This window comes from Lacerta agilis, chromosome 9 (genome assembly GCF_009819535.1).
Source record: "Lacerta agilis isolate rLacAgi1 chromosome 9, rLacAgi1.pri, whole genome shotgun sequence".
Taxonomy (NCBI): Eukaryota; Metazoa; Chordata; class Lepidosauria; order Squamata; family Lacertidae; genus Lacerta; species Lacerta agilis.
This window is the reverse complement of record NC_046320.1, coordinates 30,622,296-30,634,335: the sequence shown is the minus strand read 5'-3', so window position 1 is coordinate 30,634,335 and position 12,040 is coordinate 30,622,296.

Sequence of the window (12,040 nt, the reverse complement as noted above, 5' to 3'; positions counted from 1 at the left end):
TCTCTCATCCGCGACGCGCGTCTGGTCCGGAAGATGCGCGATCGGGGACGCGGGGAGTTCCCTTTACGCATCGCGGAGTCAGCGGCGCTGTCCAATCAGGAAAGCAGAAGCGCCAGCTGTTCCTTTGAGTTTCGCTTTCGTTTCCTTCTATCCAGCACTTCTGCCCGCGATTAAGTTTCGTTTCTGGCGGAGCCTATATTGAGAACCTCTCCCCTTGATGCAACAAGATGAAAACGATCGCTGTTTTCTTATGGTCCTACAAGTACAATGAACGGTGAGGGGGCGGGGTAAGGATTGAGCCCGCTGTGCTCAGGCTAAAACGACCTTCACGGTGACATTTGTGCAAGTTATTTCCATGTCACTAGTGATTGAGGACCTTGCGTTTTACAGCTCCTGTGTATACAGGCAGGATCAGTCTCTCCGGGAAGAGGCTTGAATGTGGCAGTGGGCTTAATTCCTCCCCATGCGTTCACAGGACATAGCTGGAAGAGGGTCCCAGAGCCACTTTTTATTGTACATTCATGAAGTTTTGTGGTTCAGGGCGATTCACGTGCTATCCGGCCTTCAATATTGCTTGTGCCTGCAAAAATATTTGGGGGCGGTCACACTGCTTCACTGAGCAGCGCGTTCCACTGATGAAATCCTGTGCCCTTTTTTAATACCGCAAATGTTTTGGTTTGTTTTTGTTCTGATACTGTTGTGTCCTCCAGCTAGCAATAATGTGGTTACCATTGGGGATGCATCGCAGAACTACTAATAAAACAGAACAAATCCATCACTAATGCACTTTTGTTGTGATAGGAACATATTGCAGGTGCAAAACACTGATCTGGAGCAACCCCGTGTGGAAAGGGTTACAATTATTGTGAAAAGGTGTGTCCTTCCCCCCCCCCCCCAATAATTGACTTAAAATGTTTTTTGTGTATCTTGACCATTTTGTGATCTGCAGTCTTGCAGGGTGTGTGTCTTCCAACTCTCTTGATTCTGTAATCTATGACATGAAACACTCCCAAAACAGACTTCCAAAATGCTTCTGAGTTCTCCAGGTTTAAGAGCCAAAGAAGAGGAGAAGACGAGTTTAGATTTGATATCCCGCTTTATCACTACCCTAGGGAGTCTCAAAGCGGCTAACATTCTCCTTTCCCTTCCTCCCCAAAACAAACACTCTGTAAGGTGAGTGGGGCTGAGAGACTTCAGAGAAGTGTAACTAGCCCAAGGTCAGCAGCTGCATGTGGAGGAGCCGGAGAGTGGACGCGAACCCGAATCCCCAGATTACTATCTACCGCTCTTAACCACTACAAGACACTGGCTCTGAATAGGTAACAGCATAGTCTGGATAGGTTGGATCTGAGCAGGAAACAGCAATTAGCTCAATCTTATTCATGATTTTTTTTAAAAAAAATCTTCCTTTCTAACGTTCTGGTTGCTCCAGAGTCCTGTGATGACTGATTCACCTGCGCAAGGCGGTAACATTACCAAGGGGGTGGGGTGTTGGATCCGCATTTAAGTTCCCATTCTCAGCAAACAGTCCTAAGGCGTGGTTCATATGCGCTCGCCAGCTAAGTGGTTATGGTTCTCGTGTTTGTATTTGTTTTTTTAAAAATTGTAAAAAAAAAAAAAGGAGGGGAGTCAGGCTCCAGGGGGCGCTAGCGCGCTTCTGCTTCAATGGCGGGGATTAGAAACTGGGGGAAGTTTTCGCCGGAAGCTGCCTGGGAATCCGTCGTGTTTTGAGTGCCCTCCTGTATACACGGGGGAGTCACGTTGAAGAAAGTAGGGGCTTCCTCCTGAGTAGCACTTCATTCTAAGCTATCCAAATTGCGGAGAAAGTGGAGGAACTTGCTAATTAAGAGGCGGGAAAGGGGAGTCACTGCGGGGCATCCCTGACAGCGCACGAAGAAGAGACTGCAGGTTGCCATGGAGCACAAGCGGCGTTTTCCGCAGCAAGCTGCCGGAAAAGGAATTGCGAGATGTTGCAGAGACTCCAGGGAGAGAAGGGGCCTCAGGAGGTCCTTTAGTCCAATCCCTTGCGAGAGACGGAAGGACTCTCTTTCCACACGTTCACCTGCATTCACACCACACGTAGACAGCAAAGCACACACATCGGAATTCACATCATCCTGAAATATGCCAGAAGAAAATGGTGTCAAGCAAAAAAAAAAAAAAAAAAAGTGAAGGGAAAAGGAACAGCTTAGTGAAACCAACCCTTAGGCAGGGGGAGCAGAGCTGATGAACTCCTCCAGACAGTAGCCTAAGCGCCTGTTGCTGAGGCACTTCAGCTTTTCTTGCAAAAACACTTTCTTCAACCTGACTCCCGGGTGTATAGGCCTACAGGAGGGCACTCAAAAATATTAACCCAAGTCTCAGTTCAAAGGAAACAGTAGTCTTAATTCAGCACACGAGTAATAATATGGGCGTCCTCACCTTACTCTGTGTGCAGTTTTAAAAGATGGGCCAATTTAAGACTTCTGGGCATTAGCAAAGGAATGCGAAGGCGCAAGCATTACTGGGAATCTAATGCATGAAGGGCTCTAGTTCAGTGGTGGAGGCCATATTTTGCAGGCAGAAGGTCCCAGGTTCAGTCCCTGGCATCTCCAGGTAGGGTGTGTGTGTGTGTGTGTGTGTGTGTGTGTGTGTGTTTGTTTATAAATATATATAGAGAGAGACCATAAATATATATATACCAAGAACAAACTCAGTTGGTCTCTAAGGTGCTACTGGAAAGAATTTTCTATTTTATATATATAGAGAGAGAGACCACTATATAAAAATTGGGGGGGGGGTGTTGCAACAATTATATGTAAAACAGTATGAAAATGTGAGCATATAAAACTCTTATGGAAATGTGTGTTCTTTATTGCCTGCATCCGTGGGATACAAACGGTTTCATCAGGCATTTAAAAGTTAGAACAGAAAGCACCTGCTGAATGTCTATTGGCAGTGGATTCCACAAGGCATCTTCCGATGTTCCTCTGACTGCACAAAAGTTAGTCCCATTGAGCTGCAATCCTTATACTCACCTGGGAATAAATCCAATTGAACTCAGATGGGTTTGCTGTTATATTTTCAGCTTGTAAAAAGTTCATATGTACTGCCATTACAAACACTCTTTCTGCTGCAATGAGGTTTTGCTATCCATTTTCATTGTCATCGCCACCTCAATGAAAGAGAAGTAATTTGCCTTTGACTTGACAGCATAAGGGATCCTCCACGACCTCTTTATTTAGCATTCATCCTGATTTGATTACACAAACCTTAACTTACTTAGTGGTTACACTATACAATGTTTAGAATACATCTGAAAGCAAGCTTTTAATATTAATATTAATATAGGGACGTTTTTAATATTTGATGTTTTATTACGATAGTATATCTGTTGAAAGCTGCCCAGAGTGGCTGGAGCAACCCAATTCGCTGGGTGAGGTACAAACAACAACAACAACAACAATGTCCCGCCATTACTGAGCATTCATTTTGATTTGTTTATGGGGAATCCACCCTCCATTCATATTTATTTCCTTGCTGGGTGTTTACACATCTTCCTGTTGACTTGTTCACCTCACAACTTTTCAATGCTTTTACTGGCACTTGCCAAACCACCAAAAAAATGTTGGTTTGTTGCAGTAGGGCAGGAGAATGCTTTAAATCCACTTTAACTGTGCAAACTCAAAGTTCCAGTATGCACTTGGAATCCTTCCCGCAAAATACTGACAGTCTGGAGGCAACCTCAGTCATTATCATTGTAACTGAAATGACATATAAGGAGGCCTGGAAGCCTTCTGCCATCACCTTCTGGAGCACCTGTCTATTAGCCAATCAAATAAGAAAGAGGGGGTGGAGCCCGGGGACTCTCCAACTCTGTGGAAATTCTTTCCAAAAATAGTCCTGAGTTGCCAAGTGCCTTCCAGACATTTCCCTAAGCAATTGCAAACTCCCTTGCTCCCATCCTTGCCTTGCGCTGAGTTCCCTTTATCTGTTTGTTTTTGTGGCATTTTATCAGTCAGACACTATTTGGTTTAAAGGCTGGTTAAATATTGAGTACTTTGGCACATTCCCATAGCAGAAATTGCTCCCTTGTTTCCCCACAGAGCGCAGCCCACATCCGTTTACATTGTCGTCTTTGTTTAGCCCGCGCACACACAGCTTCTGTCATCGGTATGCAGCTGTCTGCATTTGTCTAATGCCAACTGCTTTTCATACTTGCAAGGTAGAAATCCTGATAGGCAGGCTCACTGTCACACACAAGTTGTTGGTAGGAAAAAATGAAATCTCTTATCGTCTTCCTTTTTCATAATAGGGAAATTCGAGGAAGTGTCTTTTCAAGTAGTCACCCCGTTCTGTAATAAACTCGCACGAGATAAAACTCCCTTTCAGATTTAATCATATAGTAAACCACATTTGGAACAAATGTTAGGGCTTGCACCCCGCCTTCGTTATTCCCACCTCACAACTGACTGTTGTTATAAAGAGATATAGGTAATTGGGGTGATCCTGTTAGACAAAATGAGGTGCTCCCTTCCATTCCTTCTGAGCTTGTCAAATCAAGGGAATTCATTTCCAACACATCATATATTTTTACAAGCCGGCCAATTTGCTTGCAGGAGAAAATTCCTCCCTGGCCCCCATAATATGGCAACCGAATTAACCATAGCAAGGTCCATAAACGACGTGCCCGTGTGGGGATAACCAACTTCCGGGATAACCAGTAATCCTGGAGAGCCTGCTCCCACTGGTTATGATGGGTCCGCTGGTTATGAGGTTTTACTGAAGGTCGTGAGAAGTTTTCTGGAGTTCCGAAGGTTGTTACGAAGGTTCCGAAGAAGAAAGGATAGGCAGCGAAAAGAATAGCAAAAGGTGCGGCCTAAAGAAGGAAAAAGGCCAAATAAAAATAAGAAATAAGAGACTGCAGTCAATGGTTGGGGTGCGCTCTCCCAACTACTCTCTGTGCGTGTTCTTTCTTTGGTTTCTCTTTCGTTTCTCTCCGTGCTTGTCTCGCGTCCTCTCTCTTGTGTTTCTGTGCGCACTCCACACCGCTAACAGAGAGCAGGGGCCATTTATTGATAAATTGAACAGCGTCATCATACAAACATAAACCAATCAGAGCATTGCATTAGCCTGTGTTTCCGGGCGGGAAACAAGCTTGCGACCATTACTGAGAGGCTTCCTGGCGCGCTTTCTAGCAAGCGCGGAGGGATCCAGGCAGCAATCACCAGCCGGATCTCTTTTCTTCCGTGCAGTAGCGCGGAAGGTTTTGTGAAGCGGCAAAGCGTGGGAAGTCCCAAAAACGTATTCCCACATGCCCGCTTCCCCCCCTCTGGGCAGGCCCCCGAAGACTGGGTGGGTGGGTGGAAAATCCCAAGATGATCGGCCAAGAAGACAGCCAACACCTGACCGTCCTCTTAAATAGGCTGGGGTGGACTGCTTGCAGCTCCAAGCCCCATCATCTGATTGGCTGAGCGGGCACTGCCCGCCCTTACCTGAGGGTCCAACATGGCCTGTGGTGGGCAGTGCCAGCCACCCCTCCCCCGGGCCTCACCTGGAAAGATGGCAGCCTCCCTGAACCCGCCACGCCATGCAGCAATGGCCGCCCGCCCGCAGTTCCAGGTGAGCGGATATTATCCTGCACAGTGCACATTATCATTTTCCCAAACATATATTGCACTTCCTGAATCAGGCAGTCTGCTGATTTTCCTCAGCATGGTTAGCACTTTGTACACATGGTCTTTAGTGAACTATGGCACACACCAGCAATTTTTTTTTTCACAAAACCAGCATTGAAGCAAGCAGTGAAAGAATTCTGTCATGTGCTGGTTTCTCTTTGATGCATATGCATTCAATCATGCCATCCTAGATTTTTTGTGTTTTCTCCAAAGACATAATGTGTCTTTCCTTCACGCATAGAGCATGAGACTATTGATCTCAAGGTCATAGGTTCAAGCCCTACATTGGGCAAGAGATTCCTGCATTGCAGGGTCCCTTCCAACTCTATGGTTCTATTATTCTCTCCAATCCAAAGCTGAACCATTGAAAAAGATTGATTATGAAATATTTTATTTAGAAGGATGAATAAAATGTTGAAGAGATGGTGTTCATTAAACACTTATTCTCTTAAAATGCTTTATGAAGAGTGTAATAGGAAGGGGTTTTTTAAATGCAAGATTACGTACAGTATCAAATCATTACAATTCCTGTATACTTGAGGGCAAGCAGTACTGTACAGCTCTCAAATGCAAGAGCATTGTCTTATTCCAAGAGATGCTGCCATTTTCATAAGGAAGAAGGATTTCGTTTCTTCTTTGCTTTTGGTTTCCTCTTTTAATGTACAGTAGATGTTTTAATTTAGTACATTTGTAATTGTTGCATGAACAAACCATATTTTAAAACTTAATATATCAAATATAATAATTGTATGGACAAACCAAGTTATACATAATATATTTGATGTTCCTGGAGTAACAATGTCCTGTTTTCCAAGTTTTCCCCAAAATTAACACCCTCCCCTGGCAAAAAATAGCAAGTTTTCCCCATGGCTTCAAGATTTCCATCTCTAATTACACTGCAAATCCCTATGCAGCAGCCTGGCCTTGGCAACTGTGAGCTAGCTCACCACCTTTTCCTCTGTTCCTGGGATTGGAGAAAGTTTTCCCCACAGTAATGATGAGGACTGGCAGCTTACTCTGTTTTTTTAAAATGAAATCTAATCTCTGTGGAATGTTCTCAGAGTGCTGAGTATGAACACATGTGGGATTCACTTGTGGTTTATAGTCTTTTAGAGTCTATCAGAAAATAAACCCTGAATTGAATCTCAAAGAGCATGAAAATGTTGACTTGAAAAATTAGGACTGTCGTCTTTTCTATCTCTGATATGAAGTGTTTTTGGTTGAGCTTTTTTTAAGGGGACGTTATTCCCCCACAGCTCTGGAATATACTGCATATACTTACACAAAGCTTTGACTGATGGAGAATCCAAAAGAGTCACCCTCTGCTTTTAACACTATTTTGCTATGAGGGACTTTTGCATAGCCTTCCGTGGTATCACTTTCACCTCCCTGTCCAGGAAGTTCCTTGGATTTCATTGGCAAAGGAACTTTATAGCTCAGCTGTAGTTCGTGCTTCTTCACCTTATATCTAAATCTTTGCAAGCTCCACTTTGCTTTTTAACTGTCAAGGGATATTAAATCATTAGAGGAATAAATCCTAATTCCATACATGAGTCATCTGGGCTCTCATGGAAACCCACTAACGGTAAAGCCATTTTCCAGCACCACAGCCATGTGCCCATAAATTTTATTTTGCCTTCGTCGTCGTCCCCCCAGTCTAGCCTTAGATTAAGCATATTCAAATTGAAGGTGCTGCAATATTTACACCAACTTGACAGGAATAAGTGCAAATTTGGCAGAGCTATACGATGTAACAGATTTCTTCACTGCCTGTTCTATATGTACAGTAGTTTTAAATTGATCCTGAAGTTAAGGCTCCAGTACTTTGGCCACCTCATGAGAAGAGAAGACTCCCTAGAAAAGACCCTGATGGAGGGCACAAAGAGAAGGGGACGACAGAGGATGAGATGGTTGGACAGTGTTAGAATCATAGAATCATAGAGTTGGAAGAGACCACAAGGGCCATCCAGTCCAACCCCCTGCCAAGCAGGAAACACCATCAAAGCATTCCTGACAGATGGCTGTCAAGCCTCCGCTTAAAGACCTCCAAAGAAGGAGACTCCACCACACTCCTTGGCAGCAAATTCCACTGCCGAACAGCTCTTACTGTCAGGAAGTTCTTCCAAATGTTTAGGTGAAATCTTCTTTCTTGTAGTTTGAATCCATTGCTCCGTGTCCGCTTCTCTGGAGCAGCAGAAAACAACCTTTCTCCCTCCTCTATATGACATCCTTTTATATATTTGAACATGGCTATCATATCACCCTTAACCTTCTCTTCTCCAGACTAAACATACCAGCTCCCTAAGCCGTTCCTCATAAGGCATCATTTCCAGGCCTTTTGGTTGCCCTCCTCTGGACATGTTCCAGCTTGTCAGTATCCTTCTTGAACTGTGGTGCCCAGAACTGGACACAGTATTCCAGGTGAGGTCTGACCAGAGCGGAATACAGTGGTACTATTACTTCCCTTGATCTAGATGCTATACTCTTATTGATGCAGCCCAGAATTGCATTGACCTCTTTAGCTGCTGCATCACACTGTTGACTCATGTCAAGTTTATGGTCTACCAAGACTCCTAGATCCTTTTCACATGTACTGCTCTCAAGCCATGTACTGCTCTCGAAGCGACTAGCATGAGTTTGGCCAAACTGCGGGAGGCAGTGAAAGATAGGCGTGCCTGGCGTGCTCTGGTCCATGGGGTCACAAAGAGTCGGACACGACTGAATGACTGAACAACAACAAAAGTTTAAAAATGTCATTGACTGACATTTTTTCCACACACACCTTTTTCTTTTCTTTTTTTTTTAAAGGAAACTTATTTTACCAACATGCTTAGGAAAGAGATAGAGCAATCTGCTGCATCTGCTATATGTAGGCTAGATGCTTGCACTATGTTGACCAGTCTCTTTTTCGAATGTAAAATCTTCATCTTTCTTGCAATACTTGCATTAAGTTACAAATATATAGATTTCAGACTTGAATATGTATCTAAACCATTGAAACCTTATTTGTTCACCCAAGTGTGCCTTCCTCCAGTACTGATTCACTGTTAAAATTCTGAAGTGTAAGCTACGTTGAACAAGTGACATGGGGGCGGGGGGGGGGGGGAGAGAGAGAGAGAGACAAGAAAAATGGCTTCTACTACAAAAAAAATACAGGAATTGTAGCTTGATGTAGCTCCTTAGAATTTGGTGTTGGAGATCTGAAAGTCACACTCACAGAACAGCAATTCCCAGGGTTATATAGGAAGTGGTGCGTGCTGTATCAAAACCTGTCCTCCAATTTTTTAGAAGTTCTCTTCCTCTGCAGAAAGTCAATTTTCTTCCTCATTCTCAGGGGACTTTAGAATCAGCTTTGAAGACACTGTGTTAGATGACTGCCCAAACACATGGTTTCTGCATTTCCTTTCCTTTTGATATTTACATTGTGGTTTGGAACTTCGTTGTACAACATGGAATATGTGCTTTTCTTTCGTATGTTCTGTTTGCATATTTGTTTATGTTCCTGGTTGTTGTTGCCTGCTAAATAAATACAAAAGGTAATAAAATAGTTAAAAATAATTACTTTAGAATTTCTTTAGAATTTTGGTGGGGTGGGATTTTGAGATGGCCTTATATTTGTGGATTTTCTTTCCAATAAACAAATCTCTGCAGCCTCCCTACTTCCTGAACTGAAAAAACCCCATGGGAAGTGTTTTCCTAGTAATGTCTTTCCCTGGAAGGCTACATACATACCCCTGATGAGATGATTTGTAGAATGAAAGGAGGCATATTCACAAATACGCCTTGGCTACTTCAAAAGTAAGAATGACCACCAAAAAGAAATCCTGCAGCCCTCCCATGAGAAGTTTGCCCCTTTCTTCCTCCCCTTTGATGATTTACTAATGCAGTTTCCTTTCTCATTAATTGATGGAGAATAGTTAGAAGAAAGATGATATTTTTGGCACATCACTGAGAGGAAGTTGCCTTCTAGCAGGTCCAGTTATTTGTCCATCTGTCTTCTGCTCAGACTGGTACTGGCTTTCCAGGGTTCGAGGGAGGGGTCTTCACATCATCTGCTACCTGATCTTAGAGGCTGGAGGCTAAAAATGTTAGGGATTTAACTATGTGAAACATGTAGTCTACCACTGAGCTATGGTGATTCCCTCAGGTTTCCTGGGGGGAAGGAATGGTGCTTAAACAACTACGGTATGTGTCTAGTACAGAAAGATAAATTTAGAGGAAGACAGAGGTAAGGACAAAAAAGAGCCAAGGATGCTCTATTTGTTAGGATAGTGCTCTAAAGTTTTTAACTTCAAGCATTTTCTGTTGAAAGTCGCTTTGGGGCACTTTTTTTGACCAAAAGTTAACTCATCAATAATTTTGTAAATAATGTAACAGTGTAATCCTATACAAGTAGTTTAATGGGACTTTCTCTCTGTGTGTGTTCTGGCTGTCATTGCCAAACAAAGAACTCAAAAGCCCACTCAGGTTTCTGCCAAAGGCTTTAATGTGTAAATTAGATTGTTACATAGGCAAGGGACGGGTTACATTTTTAAAATTTATTTTTCAGATTGAAGCCATTTTGACCAGGGCTGTATTTCTATAGAACTGGATATGGAACGACTGATTGGTTCAAAATTGGGAAAGGAGTACGACAAGGCTGTATATTGTCTCCCTGCTTATTTAACATATATGCAGAATACATCATGCAAAAAGCTGGAATGGATGACTCCCAAGCCGGAATTAAGATTGCCGGAAGAAATAACAACCTCAGATAGGCAGATGACACAACTTTGATGGCAGAAAGTGAGGAGGAATTAAAGAACCTCTTAATGAGGGTGAAAGAGGAGAGCACAAAATATGGTCTAAAGCTCAACATTAAAAAAGCTAAGATCATGGCCACTGGTCCCATCACCTCCTGGCAAATAGAAGGGGAAGAAATGGACAGTGAGAGATTTTACTTTCTTGGGCTCCATGATCACTGTAGATGGTGACAGTGAGAGCTGGACCATAAAGAAGGCTGATTGCCAAAGAACTGATGCTTTTGAATTATGGTGCTGGAGGAGGACTCTTGCGAGTCCCATGGACTGCAAGAAGATCACACCTATCCATTCTTAAGGAAATCAGCCCCGAGTGTTCATTGGAAGGACAGACCCTGAAGCTGAGGCTCCAATACTTTGGCCACCTCATGAGAAGAGAAGACTCCCTGGAAAAAGACCCTGATGCTGGGAAAGATTGAGGGCACAAGGAGAAGGGGAATGACAGAGGACGAGATGGTTGGACAGTGTTCTCTTAGCTACTAACATGAATTTGACCAAACTGCGGGAGGCAGTGGAAGACAGGAGTGCCTGGCATGCTCTGATCCATGGATCACGAAGAGTTGGACACAACTAAACAAAACAAAGTATTTATAAAATGGGGAGTACACAAGACCCTGGCTTAGAGTCTGTTCATATATATATATACAGTACAGCACTGGTGTTATCTATTAATCCCACCTCACAATTTTACCAGTTAAAAGAACCTTTCTCAGATGCATGGGATAGGGGGCATGTTTTTGGTAATATACAGCCAGCGGCTATTTACACATGATCCAGAAGTGGCCCAGAAATGTGGCAGGGCAGAACAGGGTGGAGCAAGATTATGCATGCTGCACAGATGTGCACGGGAATCAGAAATGAAATCCCCATGCAAAATGGTCACCACCTGTACATACTTACATACATCATTTTCTTTGTATTCCACCTTTCCATAGTTAAACCTTGCTCAATGCGGCTGACATAAAAATACATAATTACAAACATAACAAAAGTGGTCATAAACAATACAAAAACATTAAAAAATACACAAGCAAATTAAACAATTTCAACATAATCTTAATAAGATCTAAAATATAGATTCAAAAATATTAATATCAAAAGCAGCAACAACGTCCCCCAGCAAAAGGACCTAAATAATACCCAGCTCAAGAGTGTTTAGCAGCCTCAGCTTTTGTAGCTGCAGTTAGTCAGGGCCTGCCTTCCCAGGTCAGATGCAAGGCAGGGAGCAGGTCTTCCAGGCCTCTGGCCTCTTCAGCAGCCTCTGTTTTCGTAGGCACTGGTTTTGACAATGATGCTTGCACTAAGTGGTACATTAATACAGTATTCAGTTCCACTTCCCCTACCCCCAAGAAAAGTTTGAGAATTGCTGCTAGAATGTAAATGCAAATGTGGTAGGGTTTGCAGGACATGGGGATTGTGGGTGGCACTGTGGTCTAAACCACAGAGCCTAGAGCTTGCCGATCAGAAGGTCAGCAGTTCGAATCCCCGCAACGGGGTGAGCTCCCGTTGTTTGGTCCCCAGCTCCTGCCCACCTAGCAGTTCAAAAGCACGTCAAGTGCAAGTAGATAAATAGGTACCGCTCCA